This window comes from Anolis sagrei, chromosome 3, assembly GCF_037176765.1.
Source record: "Anolis sagrei isolate rAnoSag1 chromosome 3, rAnoSag1.mat, whole genome shotgun sequence".
Taxonomy (NCBI): Eukaryota; Metazoa; Chordata; class Lepidosauria; order Squamata; family Dactyloidae; genus Anolis; species Anolis sagrei.
Window position 1 is genome coordinate 194,760,621 of NC_090023.1, and position 25,431 is coordinate 194,786,051.

The window sequence follows — 25,431 nt, forward strand, 5'->3', positions numbered from 1 at the left end:
AGAAGGAGGGAGTTCTAGCAATAGGAACATTAGAAAAGAGTTTGCTTTCTTCTCAAACTGTGTTGTGAATTCTGTAGAGTTCATTTTTTTTTAAAAAAAATGTATAATATACTACTACGAGATCTTCAATTATAATTGTTTATAGTACTACTAATTCAGGAATACCATATGCTCAAGTAATTAGAGGCTGCATTGTAGAAAAGGTCAAAATTAATGTTGCAGTTCTTCATTGTAAAATCTGTAGCTCATAGGAAAAGAGGAGACACTTCACACTGTGCAGCTTTGTGCTTTTTTTTTCTCATTACCCCATCTCTTCTTCTTTCTCTCACTCTCTAGCAGAAGCAAAGCTTTCTCATATACCCCCAACTGTGCTAAGTTAGGGTCGCTTCACAAGACAATTGCCCACGTGGCATAGCATCATGAAAAAAAGCAAACAGTTTTTAAATATTGTTAGTACTAGCTTATTAACAGTGGTGCCTTAATGGGTAGTGTGCCACTACAAGTCAGAGCATGCCAAAAGCTGGTTCCTGCATATGGTGCACCCAGCCAGTTGATCCCAAGCAAGAAGCTGTTGGCACAAGATGGGTTTTCAAGCAGTCACAATAACATTTTCTTGATGTGAAGAAGCGTTTAATTGGTGCCAGATCTCCCACAAGATAGGCAGAAGATCAAGAAAAGATGGTGAAGCAGAACTGCTATTTTCCTTTCCTCCCTGGCAGTGCCAGGTTTAGGACAAATGAGTCCCTGTGCTAGTCAAATTATGAGGCCCCTTACTTGGGCCCTGAAGGAAGTAGGCCTGGTATTCCTACACTATCTGCTTTGGGGCACACTCCCATAGACTATCAACTCTTATCATTATGTCTGGAATCACTCCCTACCATGCAGGAATACAACATCAAGGCACTCCCAACAGATTTCTATCCAACCTCTGTTTAAAAACCTCCAGAGTAGGAGACATAGTTACTATTAACAGAGCTTTTCATATCAGATGTTACAGGATCCAGGCTGAATTGAGTTCCTCAGAACCTTACTAGTAGGTATTAGTGGCAACATCACTAATAATCTTACCTAATTGTGATTTCATATTTTTGGGAAGCTAGTCAATTCAGAACAGTAAGCAAAAACAGATCACACTCAAATAAAACATCTAGGCTGTATAGACAATGGCTTGAGCCAACAATGTGATGCAGCGGCAAAAAAAAGCCAATGGAATTTTGACCTGCATCAATAGCAGTATAGTGTCTAGATCCACAGAAGTCATGCTACCCCTCTATTCTGCCTTGGTTAGACCACACCTGGAATACTGTGTCCAATTCTGGGCACCATAATGGAAGAGAGATATTGAAAAGCTGAAATTTCTCCAGAGGAGGGCAACAAAAATGATCAGGGGTCTGGAGAACAAGCCCTATAAGAAGTGGCTTAAAGAGCTGGGCATGTTTAGCCTGAAGAAGAGAAGGCCACATATAAATATGTGAGAGGAAGTCATAGGGAGGAGGGAGCAAGCTTGTTTTCTGCCGCCCTGGAGACTAGGATGTGGAACAACGGCTTCAAACTACAAGAAAGGAGATTCCATCTGAACATGAGGAAGAACTTCCTGACTGTGAGAGCCATTCAGCAGTGGAACTCTCTGCCCTGGAGTGTGATTGAGGCTCCTTCTTTTAAACAGAGGCTGGATGGCCATTTGTCGGGGGTGCTTTGAATGCAATTTTCCTGCTTCTTGAAAGGGGGTTGGACTGGATGGCCCATGAGGTCTCTTCCAACTCTATGATTCCATGATCCTCCCAAAACAGTCCATTGTTGGATACTAGAGATGCCACTTTCTGTCTCAGGGCTACACAGTATGAATTCAACCAGATGTTGTTTCACTGCAACACCCATTATCCCCAGCTGATGACACATGATGGAAACTGTAGCTCAAAATTCTCTGGAGATTTCTTTTCTGTGCAGAACAAAATACATTACCAGTCTGCCCCCCACCCCTCTCTCTTTCTCTCTCTCTCTCTCTTCAGGCTAATTCTGCAACAGGATAGATGCTTTACATTATAGAATTCACTTCATGCAATTATTAAAATGAGCCAGCTATCAGCAAAGGAATTAGAAAGGAGTGGGATCACTACCTGTTCTCACTTTGTAAGGGCAAACTTTAGTATTCAGGCCAGTGGCAGAAAACTCAGTCCCAGCGATCCGAGAAGCCTCCATAAGCCCTCTGGCAAACAATTTAATGACTTCAGCTACCCTTTAAACTAAGTGACCAATCACTGCCAATTCCTTTGTTATTCATTGTAATAACATTGATCATGATGAGCACTGTTGGTATTAATATGGATGTAATATATACCCTTTTAATTATAGAACAAGAAAATCCAATTAGCCCTTTGCCTCATCAAAGCTCTTTGCTAACCATTACTATTTAAACACACAGTATGAAACATTTAAACAAAAGACTTATGCCCGAGTTAAGGAGCTGCATCCCTCACGGTGCTCACCTGTCTTTTTCTTTATATATTTCAATAGGCTCTGAACAATCCTCAGCGATAGACATTTCAGGTCTGATGCCTGAAACCCACATGAGTGAGTGAACTTTTTAAAGTATTTGTTTTGTTTGTATGTGCAGAAGAAAACGGATGAAATTTCCAAACAGGAATCAGACCTATGTGTCCCTCCACATGTTGCTGGGCTGTAATGCCCATCATCTCTCAATACATTTTTTTAATCGTGTCAGAAGTGACTTGCGAATATATTGCAAGTTGATTCTGGTGTGAGATAATTGGTCATCTGCAAGGGCATTGCCCAGGGGGCGCCCGGATGTGTTACCATCCTGTGGGAGGCTTCTCTCCTGCCCCCACATGGGAAGTTGGGGCTGACATTAATACCCAGCCGTCCACCCAGTATGGAAACTAATTATAGGGACACATATATTCCTCATAATTCCATTGTCTATGCTGCCATGATGGATGGGATTTTTAGCCCAACAATATCTCGAGGGCTATCCGTTGCTATGCCTAGCATTAAAGCTACCAAACGAAGGTAAGAACTAAGAAGCAACTTGTAAGGAAGGGTAAATATTTTCATGGAAATCTAGATGGAGTAAAAATAAACTCATATAGCCTTAGGCGATATGGTAGAAGAGAACAGAAGAGTCAAAGTGTTTGAGAATTCAGGCTAGTAAGAAATAATATTTTTGTTAATCTCATTACTCCCATCAAGTTAATGAGATTGTCTTATGGTGACCTCACGAATGAAAGACATCTAAGTCACTGTGGACCCTTCTACATTGCCATATAAAATCCAGATTTGAACTGGACTATGTGGCAATGAAGACTCATATAATCCAGTTCAAGGCAGATAATGTGGATTATCTGATTTGAGAATCTGGATTATATGGCAGTGTAGAATGGGCCTGTGTTGTCAACAGCCATGCTTAGATCTTGCAAACTCAAGGCCACAGTTTCCCTGATTGCGTCTATTAACCTAGAATGTGGTTTTCCTCTTTTCAAACTGCCTTCTACCTTACTAAGCATTATTGGAGGGGTTTTTTCTACTGAGTCATATGTTCTCATGGCCAAAATACAACAGCCTTAGTTTAATCATTCTGACCTCTATAGAGAGTTGGGAGTCACTTTGTAGCAGCTCCTCCTCCTCCTCCTCCTCCTCCTGACTCAAAATGGAAGTAAAGAGAAAGTAAATGATCGCACTATGTTATGATTGACTGGAATGTTCAAAAATATATTTTGAAGCACATTGATTGATACATAGAAGACCAACATTTCCACTCTCCTCCAGCAATCAGAAGGAGAATCCTTATCACAATTCCTACTCACATTAGATATTGCTGAAGGGAGGGGGTGGAAATGTCACATTCTGTACCCTAACCAATAGGGAAACTAACCTGTATTGCTCATAGCAGCCAGATTAGGGAGTCTTTACCATTGTCAGCTAGGGAATTTTTAGAATTATGGATAATGAATATATTGGGACTGTGAATATAAATAGTTATGCATCCATAACTGCACAAATTAAATCCAACCATCTATATAAATAAAAATGTAATGTTCGTTTGTGGGATTAACATAACCCAAAAACCACTGAACGAATTGGCACCAAATTTGAACACAATACACCTATCAGGCCAGCAAGTGACCATCACTCATAAAAACACTGAAAAACACAGTGGAAGGAACTTTAAAAGACAAATAAAATTAAAATGCATGCACAAAACTATACACACACACACATACACAAATAAATACTCACACAAAACACATATACACAGACTGGGCCACAGCAATGCATGGCAGGGGATGGCTAATAGTTGATAAAATTCCTGCTGTTCATCCCCCTCATTTCCTCCTCCTCCTCTTCCTCCTTTAACTGGTGTCCAATTAATCCCCCTATTATGCACATAAAGCTCCCCTCCTGCTGAAATTGTCCTGTCTTTTAAGTTGGAGAATGCTTCTCCACTGCCCCCTGCTCTCAATGGGAAAAAAAAAGAATTGTCTACTGAGCAGTTTAGGATAATCCTGATTATGTTTGGTTGGTTGTTTAATGGGAGCACCATCCCAATCTTTAGTCTGTCTTGGGATGCTATTGTAGAGGTACCCACAATGATGTCTATATTATTTCTCTTCCCTTTAATATTTACCCATTCGACCTGGCTTGAATGTCCCTTGAAAACATTTGGCTTACGTTTTCAAGTCATATTAGGGTGAAATAATTCCTGGTAATTGGAAGTGTTAGGACCTTTAAGGGATACATTGAACTTGATATGGTTTTGATCTACATTAAACTGTCATAGAGCTTTCTGTTAAGTGGGAGATTAGGGGTACTAGAAGTGAATGATTTCCTAGTTAAAGAATATGGTTTTTTTTGTTTTCGTTTGAGAAGATGAAAGCAAAAGCAACCATAGATATTTCCATGTTCCATATCTCCCATATTTTTCTCCAAGAATTGATTTTGGCATGCTAGAAATCTGTTCCTAAATAGAAGTCCCTAGCTGCTCTATCACATTGGTAATTTCTCATTTTAAAAGTACTTTACAATCTAGACATTTTAAATATACATGAATAATGTTATTGGGTTTTTTAAAGAAAAACAAAACAATTTATTTGAATAGTACCACATATCATTTTCTATTGTTGCCATTGAAATCTGCAAAGATTGGCAGGGTAAGGAATTGTGTTATATCCTTAAAAACCAAAGGTAAATCTTGGATAATGGAAGAAATAGTTCTTAAATCTCTTTTTCTCTGTTGCAGCTCCCAAAGCCATTCTCAAAGGTCAGGAGACCACATGAGGTCTGCAAGTAGAAAAAGAAATCCATGGAAATGTCTCTTGCTCACACAAACATCTCCAAGAATCCAGTCCAGACTGCTTATAATAAAACTTATATCTTTGATCACTTGATTTTAAGGCTGATTCTGGCCAACAGCAAATCAATTCATGTTTCTACTTATTACTTTTTTCAGGTGTCTACTTATCAATATTGGCTTAAAATGGTTTGAGGTTTATTAATATTGGCTATTTCCCTGACCCATCTCCTAGATCTTTTCTTTATTCAGCGAGAGAAAGAAACTTTCCAGGTGTTGACTTCTTATTTTGCTTTTTTTTTCTATTTGCAGAAATCATGTATGGGATAAAGAACATTTGTAATATTTTACACTGATTGTATGGGTCTACTTTATTGCTGTAGCAAAGGCAAAACACTTCTGCTTTCAAACACTTTTGTAGGTAATATGTGAAAGAAGATAAAAGAAACTGCATATATCCATGTATACATTGAATTATAATTCCGCAATGCCTCTAGTAGAGACAAATGGTATGTAGGTAAAGGTAAAGGTAGTCCCCTGACATTAAGTCCAGTCATGTCTGACTCTGGGGTGTGGTGCTCATCTCCATTTCTAAGCCGAAGAGCCAGCGTTGTCCGTAGACACCTCCAAGGTCATGTGGCCTGCATGACTGCATGGAGCGCAGTTACCTTCCCGCCGGAGCGGTACCTATTGATCTACTCACATTTGCATGTTTTCGAACTGCTAGGTTGGCAGTGGAGCCCCCGGTGGCGCAGTGGATTAAAGCACTGAGCTGCTGAGCTTGTTGATCAAAAGGTCGCAGGTTCGATTCCGGGGAGCGGCGTGAGCTTCCGCTGTCAGCCCTAGCTTCTGCCAACCTAGCAGTTCGAAATGGTATGTAGTCTTTCTCAAATGTGTAACATGACCATCTCTAAACAAGATAGCTTGTTTTCCTCATCTACTGAGTTCCCTTGCAGGGCCCAATACAGTGCCACTTTTAGATGAAAAAAGTGCTCGCTCTTATTTTGTTTCTGCATGAGGCAGTATAGAATAAAATGCCTTTAAATGTATTAAACATTGGCCGTTCTTTTAAAATTAGATGATAAAACTCTTTTCTAAAGCATTATTTCAATAAAGCCTCATTACTCACAGTCCACAGAAGTTCATTAGGAGGAGATCACTTTGGAAAGAATTCAACTAACTAGACCTTTCTTCTCAGCAGTGAATTATATTAGCTCCTTCCTAGTTATTTAAATCTTAAAATAAAAGATGTAAACGCTACAGTGACATCTTAAGATCATTGGCAAGGCAGGTCTTGCCTGCATGGAAAAGAAAAATGCCCAGCTGGTCTGGAGATAAAACAGATTGATAATTAGTTGCAAAATGTAACATTTCATCAGGAATATTTTTGAATAATCCAATTTATCTTTGTCAGATACGCCACACATATTTCTTTTTCCTTTGGAGACTCTTTGTTCTTTAACATAATATTATAATTTCAGCCTCCTAATTAACGCGCCAGTCGGTCGGACCTGCCTTGATGTCGTGCTGCCGATCGGAGGCTGATGTTACTGCACGGAGATAAGGTGCATGCCCTAAGCCGCATGCCACCACTAACTACTGTGGTACCTGCTGCCTGCTTACCATCCTACTGAGGCTGAAACTAGTTTGATATTGATGAGATCAAAGATAGGCAGTTTGAAGGGAGGAGGGCTTCACTCTGCTGGCTAGTTTGAGTGATTGGGGCCAGACTACAGCAGCTGGGACCACGATTTCTTTGCACTCTCAAAAGCAGAAAGCAGCCCCGCCAGGGTGAGCTCCTACTGGCTCAGGTTTCTAATTAACGGATGAAAATGCATTGTCCCTCCGTAGTGTCTGAACCGAGTCAGGAAGGTAGCGATCTCAGAACGGAACAGTCCCTTAGCTGAACCTCTAACTCCCCCAGTGAACAAATGTGCAGGCCTTTGATGTTTCCGATTGTGCCCTGTTAATTCCCCTCCACGGAAGCCTAAAGGGTGGAGGTCCAGCATGGTTTTACACAGAAGGATGTCAAACTTGCTAGGAAGAAACGGGCCAGTGGGAGAGAATCTGAAGAAAGCAGCAGCAGTCTGAATGACGCAGGAGTGGCTGAAATACATCTTAAGAGAACTGCCCGTGTCATCTCCATAGATACCCCATTGTCTCTCACACTGTTGTTTCTGTTCTTGTTAGAACGTAACACTTTAGATTAAGGTTCTTTGATGGCGGAGGGGAAGAGAGATTCAATACAAGTATATGCATGTATATTGAAGGCCCATTTAATGTGTTTTGTGGGACTCGGAACACCCCACCCCATAGGGAATGTTTTCCCTTAACAAAGATCTCCTATTAATAAGTTTGTTAAATTACTTTTGATCATTAAAAATCCATTACAGAAGGTAGCCAGAAATTTGTATTGTCGAAGGCTTTCATGGCCGGAATCACTGGGTTGTTGTAGGTTTTTTTCGGGCTATATGGCCATGTTCTAGAGGCATTCTCTCCTGACGTTTCGCCTGCATCTATGGCAAGCATCCTCAGAGGTAGTGAGGTCTGTTGGAACTAGGAAAATGGGTTTATATATCTGTGGAATGACCAGGGTGGGACAAAGAACCCTTGTCTGCTGGAGCTAGGTGTGAATGTTTCAACTAACCACCTTGATTAGCATTTATGGCCTGGCAGGTTTTTGGTGTGGCTTGCCAGTGCCTGCAGACTACTTCAACCAGAGAAGTCAGCCATAGCAGAGCACCTGATGAACCAACTTAGACAGAGCATATTATTTGAGAACACAGAAATGCTGGACCACTCTAACAACCACCATGTCAGACTACACAGAGAAGCCATTGAAATCCATAAGCATGTGGACAATTTCAACAGAAAGGAGGAAACCATGAAAATGAACAAAATCTGGCTACCTGTATTTAAAAAACTCTAAAATTACAACAGCAAAACAACAGAGAGGAAACAATCACCTCTCAACAAAAGATTCCCCCAGGCATAAATAAAGTTTTTTATTATTATTTATTAAATAAATAAATAAGTACAGTAGCCTTAAAAGGAGTAAAATGTTGGAGAAACAAGATGCCCAGAGCTGCTCACTACTGTTGTGTGGCCCTGGAAAAAGTGTAATCTAACTATTGGCATAGTTCACCATTAAAATTCCTATGGGTGTATCCATGTTGCATATGCATATACCTATTCATTAATTCCCTAACGTATTCTTATTCAAAGAACTCTGGAAATTGTGCTGAGAAATTTTAGTCAAAGATCCCTTGTATATGTTCTTGTCTCTAAGGCAGAGGTGGACAATGTGTGGCTCTCTTAGTGTTATTGTACTGCAATACCCATATCTTTAGCCAGTATAGCCAATGGTGAGGAATGATGGGGCTTGCATGCAAAGTTATTCTTCAGATTTTACAATCTTTCAATTCTGTTGGTTCCAGAAGGGACCAAACTGAATTTAGGAATTCTTTACTGCAAGATAAAAGCCATCTGGAAATGGATTTGAGAGCAAACATAAGTAGATTCTGTTAAAATATTAAGTTCAAAATAGATATGTTTAAATTAGGATTTCAATCTAGATTTTAAAGGAAATTACCAGGATTCCACACTGACATATTATTTGGCCAGTGGCAGTAGGTTGACATGTTCTTTAGTTGTATCAGAAGATATCAGAAGAAATGTGAGTGACATAGGCATTGCCCCTATTTTCAGTTTATTACTTTTACAATCCCTTGTAATTCAAATTATTGTTATACCCAGGCTAAAAAAAATTTGTTCGCATACATAGGAGTGAGTCTTAAAGAATACCACAGGGAGAACTACTTTCAAGGGAACTTAGAAAAGGCTGGAGTGCACATTTATGATATACAAAACTTTCTAGAAATGATGCAATACTAAGCTGGAACACACAATTTCAGCTTCAAACTCAGAATTTCCCATTTAATTCTTCAATATATATTCAAACTCAAATATTCAGACTGGTGTATTAGGACAAGCATTATTTATCTAATTTTGGAAGCTTGGTGCTTCAATTTATTTATTTATTTATTTTGAACATTTATATCCTGTCCTTCTCAACCTCCGAAGAGGGACTCAGGACATCTACAACAGGCACTATTCAACATAGCATAAAATACAGTTAGTACAAATTAAGACAGTTAAAATATACATCGCATTAAAACAGTTTGGCAGTTCAGCAACACCAAACTAGTAAAACATTCTTACAGTATAATCAAATTCAAGAAAGATAATAACTGTCATTGATTTTAATGAATGACACACATGTTTCCATCTCCAAAGGAAAAAAAGGATTTCATTCATACTTAAACCGGGCAGAATGATGGATTTAATTTATCTGTAGAATTAAAGCTTTTTAATATGGTGTATGAAATCTGTAAGATCTATTTTGCAAAATGAAAGCAGACTACTGAAAATGGAATGCAGTCATAGAATACAGTTGAACAGGCTTAATTTTTTCAGCATTAGGTCACTTGTAATACATGTGAACTTAGTGAAAACCAAGCAAAAGGGAATCTAATATTGTCTCAGTGTTTTGGAGTCTGTGTCCCTTCCTATTGGATGCAACAAACAGTAATGTCTGTACTACTCTACAAAATACTGGATTGAGTCTGCACTATGTTAATAAGGAATTCTATATGTCCAACAATGGGCTACGACAGAAGATAAGACAGTCACTGCAGAAGGCCTACATTCAGGACTATAGCCAAATAAAGGCTTTAGATTGAGTTTCAGCACCACGGAGAACAGTTTGCCAGCAACCTACAGAACAATTGCAGAGGGCCTGATCCATGTCCGAAGGCTCAGATCCAAATAATTTTGAATGAAGAGAGAAAGTATTAACAAACTCTCTTGGAAAAGCATTTGTAAATTTCTTTTTTTAGAAATTCAGAGAGTATCAAGGATTCTCATGACACAGTAAGGCAATACAGACATTATTATGTAAACTCCAGTGGACTATAAAAAGTTGGATAAGGACGCCTGGAAAAGCTCACAGAAAATCTTCACTGTTTTCTTTGTCTCATACACACCCAATCTTCTGGTAGATCCAAGCATTTAGTTCCTTTCTGCAAGGAGATTTCAATAAAGAAGAAAGATTTGTATCTCTACATTCAGCCAGCCTTCTGTATCTATAGCTTCAACCATCTATGGCTTGAAAATATTTTTAAAAAATCAAAAGGGCATATCTTGATTTTGCCATTTATAGAAGAGGTGTCATTGTATTACACTATTGTATATAACAGGACTTCAGTGTCTATAGATTTTGTATTTTGACACGTTATATCCCAGCTACAGTTTAGATGATGAAACCTGTATTACACTCATTTCATATGTGATACTAGCAGGAAAAAGCACTGTGGACTGCCAAAAAGACAAATAAATGGGTCTTAGAGCCAGTTAAGCCAATTCTTGCTTGATGCTGAAATGATTAAAACCAGGCTATTATACTTTGGACATTCAGTGAGAAGACAGAACTCATTGGAGAGGACAATAAAGTTTGATAAAGTTGGAAGTAGTAAGAAAAAAAAGAAAGACTACAATTGTGATGGAGTAATTGAAGCTATGTGTTAGTGGCTGGGGCTTCCAGATGTCTCTCATTCATAGGGTTATCACAGGTTGAAACTGACATGACAGCAATCAGGTAGATACTAAACTACCTGAATCCATACAAAAATTAAGGAATAGTAGAAACAATTAGAGAAATCCAGTATGTTGATGTCTCTCCCTACATAGAAGTTTGTGTAACAATAGTAGGAGGAACCTGTTAAGATTCAAAAGTGGTCAGCTTATACATTTAAAGGGATGTGTCATCTTGTGTTGTCAAAGGCTTTCATGGGCAGAATCACTGGGTTGCTGTGAGTTATCTGGGCTGTATGGCCAGGAGAGGATACTTCTGGAACATGGCTATACAGCCCGGAAAACTCACAGCAAGCCTGTGTCATTTTTCTCTTCTCCACTGACTATCTTGTCTGTCTTAATTTTTTCAATAATGTTTGAAATATGTCAAATGTGAGCATCCATTTGCAACTGCGCAGATAGTAGTACAGCTGAATGATAGCCCATGACACCCACTTGGCAAACTTCTCAAAACCCTAGAGGATAAAACTATCAGACTATGTTATCACCTGAAGCTACAGTTGTATACCTGCATTCCTGAAAGTAAGTCTCACTGAATTTAATACGACTTATAGCTATGTAAACATATATAAGATTGCAATATTAAACTTTCTGAAAGAATTATCCATAGTAACGACAGTTCTAAATTCAGTAGGAGGGTTTGTTTAAATAAGAAAACTAAAACATGTTCCTAAAGCAGATTTAATATATAGATTTATATCTGCTGTTTTTTTCATAGTTCTTTTTCACACAATCATTAAATAGCTGTGGGGAGGTAGAATGCAGTCATTTTAATATTTTTGTGTCAAAATATTTTTTTCAATTTCTGCATAACAGTCTGCTGGTAAAGGAATACAGCTAGTTTAAAACAACATCCTTATTCATTGTTTGCGGCATTTTGCGTTCCATACACCGTGCTCTGCTCACATTAAATAACTATTAGAAGATCATAGCAAGCACTGCTCCATTTAATGACTTCAAAATTTACTTTATAGATTTTTTTTTTCATATTTTAACCTCAACTTTTAAAATGATCAGTGTAGCAATCTCCTGTTTGTTTGCTTTCTTTCCTCTCGACACAGCTGGCTAGCTTTTCTTGCCAAGCTTCAAAGGACCATTCATATAATTAATGGGAACCCAAATAATTCCTCTTCCAGCCCCACCCTGACAATCTTGCCTGGTTATAAAACCACACTGTCCTCATCTACAAAAGCCAAAGCTAATCTTTCTGTAGTGTCCTCCCCAACCATTTCCTTGTACATCTTTCCCATGCTTAAGAAATGTAGAAAGTCATTTCTAATTATATCTCCTCATATTCCCTCTTGTTCATTACCTGCCTCGTTGCCCAATCTCTTTCACTGTGCTTAAGAGGATGCAGTTATTTTCCTACATCTCTGCGATTGCAAACCACTTAGAATTCCCACCACTGGCCTTGCGCTAACACTTTGAGCCCAGGCACACATTGCCAACCATGTGAGGTGGTGCCTGGAGGATTCTTGAGTAGGTAACGGCAAGGTCTTAAAGTCTTTTGCAAAGCCCACAAAACTCCATGCGAGGTGGCATTGGGGAAGCCACATCAGAGACTAACTACACAGTGATCTTTCAGACTCCAATATTTGAACAACATTGGGCATGGCAGGCAGAGAACCTCAAATACCTTAACATTTGTTATCTCTTCAAGTCTGCTTTGGACAACAATGCAGATCTCAGAAAAGTTACATTTTTTTGGAATACAATGTCCTGAATCCTTAGGCTATGCTGTTGCTGCAGTCCAAAGACAAGCATAGCTTAAAGATTCTCAAGGACTGAGCAAAGATACTTCTGAGATCTGAAGTAGACTAAAAGAATTGCTTACGAAGACGCTGCCTTTTGACAATAAAGTCTGGATTCAAAATGCACAAACTCTCAGACCCGGTGGGCTCTTCTTGACCTCATTTCCACTATATTTTACTATAATCTAGAAATTCTCCAAAGCCATATCTAGCATGGCTCAGTTAGAATTGTAATGCAATCAGCAACACATCTCATATGCATAGGAGCACTCTCTGTTTGTGTACAGCGCAAATAGGCCTTTCCTCTTGGTAATAGACCCATTTTGTATTGAAGCATTGTTAAGCTCAAGCTTTATTTATACAGAGCTGGATATTTAATTGCTGCCTACACCTCTGCGGAAACTGAAAAACTGCAGCTAACTTTAGTTCAAAAAGTGCGAAAGAACAGGGATTCTGTACAAGTGTTTCTATACAGAAGGATGAAATAAAGGAAATCAAGCAATCTCTCTGTGTAAGTTAAGTGCTATATCCATAAATGTCATTAGATATTTCCCTTCACTTAATTGAGCTTTTGGAAGAGATTGTGCAACACTCCACCCCAAAAATGGCTGAACTATGAAATTTAAGAGCAACTTGACAAATGAATAAGAATAACTGGTTATCAATGCTCCCAGATTGCATTGACATCTTTATATGGTCCCAGATTACACTGGCCTTCTCGGCAGTAGCTCCCCACCAATGGAACTCACTCCTCAGTGAAATTTGATCAACTACTTCACTCCCTTTCTTCAGGGAAAAATTGAAGATGTGGCTATGGGACCAGGCATTTGGATAAGCATTCAGATAGTAGATTGACAATAAAAGTTATGACAATGCAATGGAAAACAGACTGTGGACTAAGTTGTTGATTATTGAACTTGGACTATTTGTACTATTTTAAATGGTTTTTAATCTAATTTAGTATTTACTTATATGTAACTGTTGTTTTATCTGTTGTATATTTGGGGCATTGAATTGTTGCTGGCTGTAAGCTGCCCTGAGTCCCCCTTCAGGGGTAGAGAAGGGCAGGGTACAAATATTTCAAATAATAAATAAATAAATAAATACTAAACTACCTCTTGTAGCAATGTAGTCTTTGCTCCTTTCTTTGTTCCATCAGTTCTTTGTATAGTGTGATTTTGGTAAGGCTAATACTCAAGGGGGAGCCTCCGGTAGCACAGTGGGTTAAAGCGCTGACCAACTGAGCTTGTTGACCAAAAGGTCACAGGTTCAAATCTGAGGGATGGTGTAAGCTTCTGCTGTCAGCCCCAGCTTCTGCCAACCTAGCAGTTCGAAAACATGCAAATGTGATTAGATCAATAGGTACCACTCTGGCAGGAAGGTAACAGTGCTCCATGCAGTCATGCAGGCCACATGAGACCTTGGAGGTGTCTATGGAAAACACCGGCTCTTCAGCTTAGAAATGGAGATGAGCACTACACCCCAGAGTCGGACACGACTGGACTTAATGTCAGGAGAATACCTTTACCTTTACCTAATATTCAATGGGGATTTGTAATTTTATAAGGTCTTCGGCCTTCTCTGCTGCTGCCTCACCTAACTACAACTCCCAGGATTTCAAAGCATGGAGTTTGATACCACAATTGAAGTGGTATCAAACTGTATTAATTCAACATTGCAGATGCACCCTGAGACTATGTTGCTAAGTTGGGAACATATCTTGCCTATGTTAGAAGAATTTTTCCAAATAGTGTGGGAATTTCTCAGTCCATTTCGAAGTGTTGGGAGTTTACCTTTAAAGTTGTACATTCCCTTGCAAGTGAAATGTTTTCAATTCAGAGAGCACACAACCAAACTATGAAGCTTTGCTCTTGTGTGATGTAGCAACTATCAACTATTTAAATGGATTTTAAAAGCTAATTCATGAAGAATAAGGCTATTAATGACTGCTAATTGTGTTGGCTAAGTGATACTTAGCCAAGATCAGAGGCAGGATATTTGTAAATACCATTTGCTGGAGAAAAACAATGGGATAAGGTCTCCCTCCTCCCCCTACCCCCAATTTTGTTTGTTCCTATTGCTTTCTAGAGAGTGAAAATCAGGGTGAAAGGACTAGGTAGTGAAAGGACTCATCTGATCCAGCAGGTTTCTTCTTATGTTTTACATTGCTTTAAAACTAGTAGGAAAAGATACATATGATTCCACACCAATCTGCCCGTATACAGTGGGTGTCTTTGGAGCTCTTGTTCAAGTGATTTTTCCCTAATGAGTAAGTTAGAGAGGCAGAGAAAGCTTTTCTTTTGAAGCTATGTTTTCACGGGGAGTCATCCAGCATCCACATAAATGTCCTTTCAGTTCTAGGTGAATACCGGTTTCATTTCCCAGACTTTTATTATCTGGGAAGCTGTGTTGCCTGATTATTGGTTTTTTTATTCTCCTAGATTATTTTTTATTGTATTTAGTTGTGTAAATCACTGAAAACCTGCGTTGCGGTGAGTTTTATGGACTCTATGGTTATGTTCCAGAAGCATTTTCTCCTGGTGTTTCACCCACATCTATGGCAGGCATTCTCAGAGATTGTGAAGTCTGTTGGAAAAACAGACCTCACAACTTCTGAGGATGCCTGCCACAGATGTGGGTGAAACATCAGGAGAGAATACTTCTGGAACATGGCCGTACAGCCTGGAAAACTCATAACAACCCAGTTATTCTGGCCATGAAAGCCTTCAACAACACACTGAAAACCTGTCTGATAGCTTGTATATTTGTGGGTGGCAAAAAAAAAAACCTGAGCGGTAGAAAGCAGATTAACTGCCCATTATAAAAGAAGCTGAAAGATCATAAGGCCCAACATGGCTGAAATAATGTTAGATAATGTCAACTAGAGTAAAATCAATGAGTCAACTGTTGAGTGGTGAGTCAACACCTAGGAAAATTCAATTGATTTAAAAGATGTACCCTAGTTTTGACTAACAACAGGATTTAAACCTACTTGTGTTTATGGGACATAATTGCAGAGCTAAATGGAATCTGGACAGATATTTGGAGAATCTCTGTTCAGAGACCTTCTAAGCTAAATGACAAATTGTATTTGTGTGTGTTTAAATCAGTTAAGCAAAGCCACTGAAAATCACTTCTATGCAGACAGACACATCCCTTATTTATTTTTTTAAAAGAAAGTTTCTCTAGCAATTTGGTCAGCAGCTCTGAATGACACTAGGGGATAAATCAATTTGTAGCAGCAGGGTAAGCTATTTAAGTGCTAACCCTGAAAAGCTTAATTGAGGAAGTGTGTTAAAAGCTAAAGGACAATGACCACATTAAGGAACATGAAAACAGTGTTGTTGTTGTTTTGAGATGAAAATCTGCTGCACTTTGGAGTCATCACACACTTCTCTCTGCTAATCGATAAAATACCCCATTCCTGGTGGTTCCTCATTTGTAAGTACATCCCAAACTTTGCATTGCACCTGCTATTTGCATTGGGAAATAAACTTCCATTAAAGTGAATGGGTGCTCTTTGAATAAATGCAAATAGCAGGTAGGAGGAAAGAGGTGAAATCCAGATTAGGATCACAGAGGGAGGCAAAAGATTAAAAAATCATCTCCACTTCTAACTTCAAAGTTAAGATTCCACCTGGTTTCCACATACTTATAATCTAATATGATCTTTCACTTTGGTCCTGAAAATATCAAATAAGATAAGAACACAACAATAGTAAAACAAGATAATGATTCCATGATGTTCTAATGAAAGCTTGTTCTTGAGTGCCTTCAAATCATTTCTGATATATATGTGACAACACTAAGGCAAATCTGTCATGAGGTTTTCTTAGTAAGATTTATTCAGAGGGAGTTTGCTTTTGAAGCTAAGAGAGTGCAACTTGCTCAAGCTCACCTAGTGGGATTCTATAAATGGGCAGAAATTTGAAGCATGATCTCTCAGATATCTAGTCCAACATCCAAACCATTATACCACACTGATCTCCTATTTAATAGAACTTCATATTCATGTTTTAGTTTACTTAAATAATAAGAGCTGTTTCAGGTCATTAAAGGCCTAATTCAACATGGCCCAAAAGAAAATTCCACCCATGAAACTGCATGCTGTGAAGAACTTGCCCACCATTTTTCAGGCAAGATCACTTTGATTTACTCTGGCTTAGATGCCACAGTTGATACAGCTCCAGGGATGCAAACTTAGCTCCTGCTTATCCAGTTTGATGGATACTTTTCAATTTGTGCAGCCTGAAGACCCTTGGAGAAGTGAGAGCAACCACATGTGTTTTACACCCCTAGCCTTCCTAGCACACAAAATAGGCCAAAGTAAGATGGGTAGAGAGGGTCAGGGAAGTGATTAATGCCTCCTGGCATCAGGACAAGCTCCCTGTCTTAAGGAGGCTGTGATAAGACCTCTTCTAAAGAAACATGCCCTAGACCCAATTGTCTTGAAAACTACAGGACAGTCTTCATTCTCCCATTTTTGAGCACATGGTGGCTTCTTAACTCCAAGCGTATCTGGATGAAGCAGATTATCTAGATCCATTTCAGTTTGGTTTCAGGCCTGCTTATGGGACACAGACAGCTTTGGTCACCTTAGTGGATGACCTACACAGAAAATTGGACAAGGGGAGTGTGTCCCTGTTAGTTCTCCTGGACCTTTCAGCAGCTATCGATACAATCGGCCATGGTATTCTTCTGGGTTGCCTTTCTGGGATGGGCTTGCAGGCACTGTTCTTTAGTGGCTCTATTCCTTCCTGGAGGGACAATTTTCAGAAGGTGATGCTGGGGAACTTGTGTTAACTCCTTGGCCATTGTCCTGTGGGATCTCTCAGGGCTCCGTGCTGTCCCCCACGCTGTTGAACATATACATGAAACCACTGGGAGAGGTCATCCAGAGTTTTGGGGTGAGTTGCCACCTATATGCAGATGACACCCAACTCATCACTCCTTTCCATCTAATTCCAAGGAAGTGGTTCCACTGCTTACCAGGTGCCTGGCAGCTGTAATGGATTGGATGAGGGCAAACAAATTGAAGCTTAATCGAGACAACACAGAGATGCTCATGGTCAGTCAAAAGGGAAATCTGGGTATAGGGAGTCAGCCTGCCAATATGTTTCCGGACACAAATCAAAATGCTGGTTTTTACCTACCATTTCATCATACTTACCTCTGGAAGCATCCTAGGACCTTTCCACTCCAGCTGAAAGTTAGATGGGCATGCTACCCATCAGACAACACAGAGGAGATTCCTGTGGAAGCCCCTCCTCCAACTGGAGTGGAAGTGTCATTTGAAATTTCCCTCTCAACATGGGAGGCTTCATGTGTTGTGCTGGCTCCAATTTTGTGCCACCTGAGCCATGCTCCTCCCATGTGATAAAGGTAGTGTCACTGCAAGAGAGCACTGTGCAGGGTGATGGAATTGCTCCTGCTGCTCCTCATTTCCACATCAAATAATATGATAAAGTTACTACAAAGCCATATACAGCTCCATTCCAGATTATCTGAAGGACCATTTCTCTTTCTATGAACCTATCAGATCTACTGGGGAGGGTCTTCCCTCTGTCCTGCCACCCACTCAAGTGTGTTTGGTGGGAACACAGGAGAGGCCTTTTTGGTGGCTGCTCCCAGACTGTGGAACTCCCAAGAGAGACAAGGATTGCCCCATCCTGCTGGCCTACTACAAACAGGTTCTTCTGCCACTAGGCATTTGGGGAAAGATTGAGAGCATGCTGCTGGGAAGGTTGGATTTGACGGGGGGAGGTGGTGTTTCAAAATGCATTTTAATTGTATTTTAAACTAACACACGGTGCTATCTAATTGTTTTCTAATTTCTGCATTCTTTTGTTTAAAATTGATCAAAGTGTTTGATTGTTAGTTGCCTTGATTCCCCTCAGGGTATAAATAAAGTCAGTAAATAAATAAATATATAAATAAAACCTTTTCCCACCTTTAGGGCCAAAATATCTTCCATGGGAAACGAACAAAAGTGGTGTCAAACTGAATTCATTCTAGAGTGCAGATGTACCCTTAGAAAGGGGCAAAGGACAATAGTGAGCAGAATTTTTCCTTTCCCAGTAGCTCAGGCAAATGCAAACTGCTGAAGCCCCTTTTTATTTTTGTTCTTCCTTTGTCATATTGATCACATTTTGCCATTGTTTGGACACATGTGAAATACTGTAAGGTACATTTCATTGTGATCACAGCATATCATACTTATGATGTATGCTACAGCAGGAACTTTGGATCACCTCTATGGGACTACTCTTGGCCAATTTCTTCTACTGAAGTAAAGTGCAAAATACACAGTATGGTAGTTCTCTTGCACTTATCTTATATTTATTATGCCTCAGTTAGTTTGCCTTAGCAAAAAGATTCTTCAAGAAATGTTTTCCCTTACAGCAAAGAAGCAACAGTGTGGTTTATTTCCCCACCCTGCCTCCAACTATGGAGGGAGCTTCAGTAATATATCATACTTTACTCCTCGCCACAAAGGTATTTTTATAACCAAAGCAGGATGGGTTTTATGGGTCAGATGTTGTTGTCCTAGCATACCACAGCTTGTATTCTCTTGATACAAAATATGTTTGTTCTCTACTTAATTTTTAATGTATGTATTTGTTTTTATATTAAAATTCAATAAAAATTTAATTATAAAACATAATATATCACCCTGAAATATATGTATCTATAGAGAGATACAGCTGAGGTTTTACAACAGATGCGCCTTCCGCTGCAGATATAGATACAGATATAGATATATCCTGGTACAGATTTTAACCATTAAATAAAATGCATGTGGCTTGATTCACTACGAATACTTTAAGAAGGCTAAAGTACAAGGTCGCTGGGGAGCAGCTCATCCCACATCTTCTTTCAGTATCAAGGATATGACAGACATTGTACAAAACTACCAACAGGAAGGCTAAATAAAGTTTAAAAAAAAAACAAATTCAAAAAAATATAAATTGGAAACATTTTTTTTTCTGGACTGGAAGAAGTATAAAGTATGGAGACGAAAAAGTAAATTTTCTAAGCTCTTCTTAAGTTGCCAAAGTAAAAGAACGGTCAGTGAAAATCATCAACCTTCTACAACTTGCTTTAAATCGAGGGTGGGAATCACTGGAGCCTGACGAATCTCCCAAAGGCACTGTCCACCCCTCTCATAAATTAGCTGGGGGGGGGGGGGGGGAATGTTATTTCAGGCAAAAAACATTTTCAGTGCAAAACCCCTTCTCTTTTACCGGACCACAGCATTCTGTTCTGGCATGTTATTCCCTAACAAAACAACTACCAACCTCAAAACAGCTAATAAGATTACTATAGTTCTCCTGAACTCAGAAACAATCAAATGTGGAGCCGTGCCAAAATTTTGGGTTCCAAAGTATGCCCAATCTCTGTTTAGAAGCATTCCAGTATAGGCATGAAATCAAAGTTCATCTACACCAGTGGTTCCCAACCTGTGGGTCCCCTGATGTTTTGGACTTCAGTTCCCAGAAATCCTAACAGCTGGTAAACTGACTGGGATTTCTGGGAGTTGTAAGCCAAAATACCTGGGGACCCACAGGCTGAAAACCACTGAACTACACTGTAGAATGTATCCAGTTTGACACCACTTTAGCCGCCATGACTCAATGCTATAGAATAATAGTTGTTTCTGCTATTTTATAAGACTATGTCTCAACAAACTGCAACTTCTATAATTCTTCATCATTGAGCCATGGCAATTAAAGTGGCAACAAACTCCATTTATTCTACAGTGCGGATGCACACAAAGTTTACTGAGAAACTACCCCTGCTCCCTTTGAGATATTTGAATTGGACAGTGGGGAATAAATACTTTGCCAGTGTCAACTGTCTTCAGTAGTAACAGGAACATCTACCAGAGATCTGGCATTCCAAGAGCCACCAAAGAAAATCACAAACACCCAAATATACTACCAACAATAAGATGGTAATAAGAAATAGACCTAATGGAAAGAGAGTGGTCTTTTTAGATTAAACTTTTTTTTTTTATCATCAGGCTACCAGTAGAGGTGTGCACAATATTGGCTTGGCATTCTGTATTCAGAAGATTCAGCTAAAATTGGCAACCAAACCCCCAGATATAAGGTGGATGAGACAGTCGGAGACCGGCAACAATGAAACATGTGGTGGCCGAGCTTTGGCTGTATTTGACTGCCGCGAGAGAAGAGCAGCCACAAGTGGGTCCTCTCCCCCCCACTTAGGTTTACCAGAGCCAATCAGAAGCAAGAAAGAGGATCCTTTTTTTCTTTTTCTTTTTTTTTTTTTTTTTTTTTGCAAAGCTGGCATTTGAGAGGAAGAGATGTGCTGGATCCCTTTCTGATTATTTATTTTTCTCCTGCATTAATTTTCTTAGCTAAATATCTTTCAGTCCTTTTTTTATTTTCCTAGTAATATCACTAGGGAGGAATGGGGTGGGCCATTGAAGCCAATGGCCAATCTTCCCAAAGTGAACATGGAGCTTCTGGCTACAAATCCAAGAAACAGCATTTCCCCACTCTCTATTTCGAGAACTTCCCATAAAACAGAACAGGAGCACAGCTGAAAACAGGACTGAAAATGGGGCAGTTTTTCCCAAATTGCAGATCCCTAGCTACCACCATTTCTAAATTCTCATGTCTCAATGCACAAATGAGAAACAGCAGCGTTCAACATATAACCCTCCTACTCATGTGAAAAATAACGATGGTGGCAAGGACTGACAGATGCTGCTCGGACCTCACAACCTCTAAGGATGCCTGCCATAGATGCAGGCGAAACACCAGGAGAGAATGCTTCTAGAACATGGCCAAACAGCCCAAAAAACCTACAACCCACATGTCACTTCTAACAGACCTATATGGGCGGATGCAAGGGTGGATATGCAGGGACAACTTTGACCCCCTTCCTTCATGAAACAGATTGAAAGGAGGCCTAGCTCAACAAATCTAGAATTGACCTTGACCAAGAACAACATGAAATACCATTGGGTTGCTACTTTAACTTAAATAGGTGCACAGCTAAGCATATCTCAACTTCACTATGTTCTCCTGAAGAGACAGTTTGATCAGAATCTTGTTGGCACACAGGGTGCAACTCTGCTTGTGAGAGAAGTGGCAACAAAATGGGCAAGTGTTTTGCAGTTTAAATTTATGGTGTAGTAAGGGTATAGTGTAGTTCTTCCCTCCTCCATTCAGTGGTGTTCAGCAGAAATTGATGATCTGCCAGCAAGATAACATATAAGCTGCAGTAGATGATTCTATTAGTCAGCTCCATGTATCGCTAGCAAGCAAAATCAGGGCAATTTGTGTTTCCATTCCTATTGCATTTATCCAAAATAAGTGCCTGTGTCCCCCTACACAAATAATTTCATCCAGCCTTATTGTACTCTCCTGATCCTCCTTTAAATTCATTGTCATTTAGCAATCCAACTTTCCCTTCTTAATTTCCTATATAGTTATAATAGATGAATGGATGGAACAGACAGACAGGAAAAAAATGAATCCCACTACTCTGTAAAATGGAGCTCTGGAATTTACAGCGGTATGCAACTGGTAAAATTGTGTTGTGTAGATACATGCTACCTATGAGAAAGAAAACGAAAGTTATAGCCAATGCTGTATTTCCCATAAAGGTCAGTGAAAAGCATGGATCCCTTAATATGTTTTGATCTCAGTATGCATTCTTGTGAGTTGATGTGGACTAACTCTAAATCAATCCACATGTAAACTCTGAATCAGTGTGAATGTGAACCCCTTATGTTTAGATGCCTTCATACTTTTAAATTTGTTTGAGGATAATAGAAAGAAGAAATATGTTTTCAACTACGAACCTTGTGGAAACACATTTCAGATTATCCTTCTTCCTTGATATTGATAAAAAAAATACTGCTTTTTATTGGTCAGGTGCTGTTGTATAACATAAAACACATTCCCTGTAACTAATGAATGGCTTCAAACTGATTTCAAATCCTGTTTTTACTTACTAGTCTATTTTTTCAATGCTATAAACTCTAATTATAGTATTGTTGGTTTTATTTTTAGTAATCCAGGTGCACTCAGCTAGAGCTACATTCTTCATTCCTTTTGGAAGAAAAAGATTAAAGAGTGATCAAAAGTTCAAAGCATTTTCAGACTGTTGCCTAATCTATATTCCTGCATCTTTCAGAGTAATTTGAAGGGTCAAGTTAAACATGATATGGAAGATCCATGATTGCACTTCCTGTTGCTTTTTTCTTCCATTAAAAGCAACTGCAGCCAGGACTGATTTAGCCTTGAGGCACAATACAAGAGGAAGAAAAGGTGAATTCTTCCCCTTTGCTATTCCATGCACTGAGCTCACCACTACCTAAAACTGCCATTAGGTTTTTAGCAAATGAAACTTACAGCTATTGTGGGCATCATAGACTAATAAAGGAGACACTTCCTTGGTTTGGCATCCACCATGCAGAATGATGTCCGTAATACAATTAAATGGGACCCCTTGTGTGGGTTGAATTTTTCAGCATTGAACTGAAAATGTCTTCACTTTCCTGGGCATTTTCCTGTTTAATGTGATGTCCAAGGCTTTTGTGGCCAGAATCACTGGCTTGCTGTGAGTTTTCCGGGCCATATGATCATGTTCCAGAAGCATTCTTGTGGAACACGGTGATACAGCCTGGAAAACTCACAGCAACCCATTTTCCTGTTTATTTTCCCGATGGTTAACATTTGGATTTATTATTAGTTCTTCTTAACTCCTACCTTAAGTAGACCCATTAAATCAGTGGGATTTCCATCCTTGTTCCCGTGTCATATAGGAGTCGATTCAGTAGATGGACCTTAGTTTGAACTAGTATTTCATTAGCTATGATTTTATTGCGATTTTACTTTTATTGTACAGCTTGAGTACCTCTAATTCAAAATGCTTTGGATTTGGTGTATATCATACATACATACATGTATTTGGATATTGGTACATAATGTTTATTTTATTTATTTACAGTACCCCTAGGGGGACTCAAAGTGGTTTACACATAGATAATGGCAAAAATTCAATACCTTACAACTACAATAGTAAAACCACACTTTAAACTTAAATCATATTAAAAACAACACATCACCAAATATCAAAAGAGTTATGTTTTGATCTCAGAATGCAAAACAATTATGTTTTGATCTCAGCTGGAGACCCAACTCTAACCACAAAATTTATTTGTATTCTATATACATCTTATACCAAAATTTCTTGAATTGTGTTCCTCCAGATGTGTTTGACTTCAGCTCCCACAATTCCTAACAGCTGGTAAGTTGGTTGGGATTTCTGGGAGCTGAAGTCCAAAACACCTAGAGGAGAACAGTTTGAGAAACATTCAGTTCAATGCCTTATACACAGAGTCTGAGGGTAATTTTATACACTTTTATTACTTAATAGTTTTGTGCATGAAAGTAAGTCTGGGTACATCAAACCATCAGAAATGAAAGCTGGTACTTTCTTAACCACGCATATGAGCAATTTTAGATTTAGGAAGATTTAAAAATTGTGGATAAGAAATGCTCGGGCTGCACTTGATTTGACTACAAAGAGCACCAAAAATGGGTTTTTTAAAATAAAAAAATGAATGTCTTGCTTCAATCTCTAAATTAAACAGGTTAACTTAGAGGATAATATATCTACTATCTGAAGTGGCCACCAATTTGGGAATCTAGGCAGCTATTTTGGATCACAGACACTCTATGAATATCTATTGATAATATTTCTTTTGATCTTGGGTAGAACTGTTTGAAAAACAATTTATTCTATAATATGTAAATATATGAGATGCAATGCAATCCCTCTGTACCATGCCAACATCGGCAGGATTTAGAAGTTTGCCCAAATCACAACCCAACAGGAGCAGTAATTTGAACACACACCAAGGCTGTAAAGTCCCTTTTCTAACATCTTCAGCTAAACTATGTTGTAGTAAAGCTTTAAATTTTCTTTTAAAGTCTAAACTTTGAATTAGAGTCTGGAATGCTTAAATTCTCCACTGAATAATAAATAAAAATAAGTCCTCATAAATTATCCAGAAGAACATTCTGTAGTTCGCTTGCTTTACATTACCTTGTGCACATATTAAATGCTTAAATTGCTATGTTAGATTTACTACATTAAACTTTTCCTGCCTTTCTTCTACCCAGAGAGAGAGCTGGAGTTCAGAAATGTATCATTTTCTCATTTACTGACCATATCATAAGGTCAACCCAAAGATATGTGAAGAGAAATGCCAAAAGCTTATCCAAGCTGTATAAATATTACATTGGTGTTATTAGTTTAACTGTTTGTTTCAACTATCTGAAAAATTGTGCTAATTTTTTTCCTGAAACACGATTAATTTATAATACCATGTCATAAATGAGTGTGAGAAATTCTAGAAATGTGATATTAGAGATGACACTAAAGGCGGGAGAAAATTGTTTAGGTGAATAAGGTCTGTAGGTTATTTAGATAGTTGAAATATTAATCAATTGCAAAAGCAGCCATCCTAGAAGCTGCAAAAATGGTATATAAGACGTAAGACATTCACTAGATCAGCTAAAAAATCTATCTCATCCAGCATCCTGTTTGCCATACTGACCAAACCAGATATCTATGGAAAATGAAAAAGTAGGGCAAGAGGAAAATAGCCATTTTGTACTAATCCTCAGCAGTAGGAATTAATCCATTGATTTAGACTGAGCTCTCTGCTACTTTCTTAAA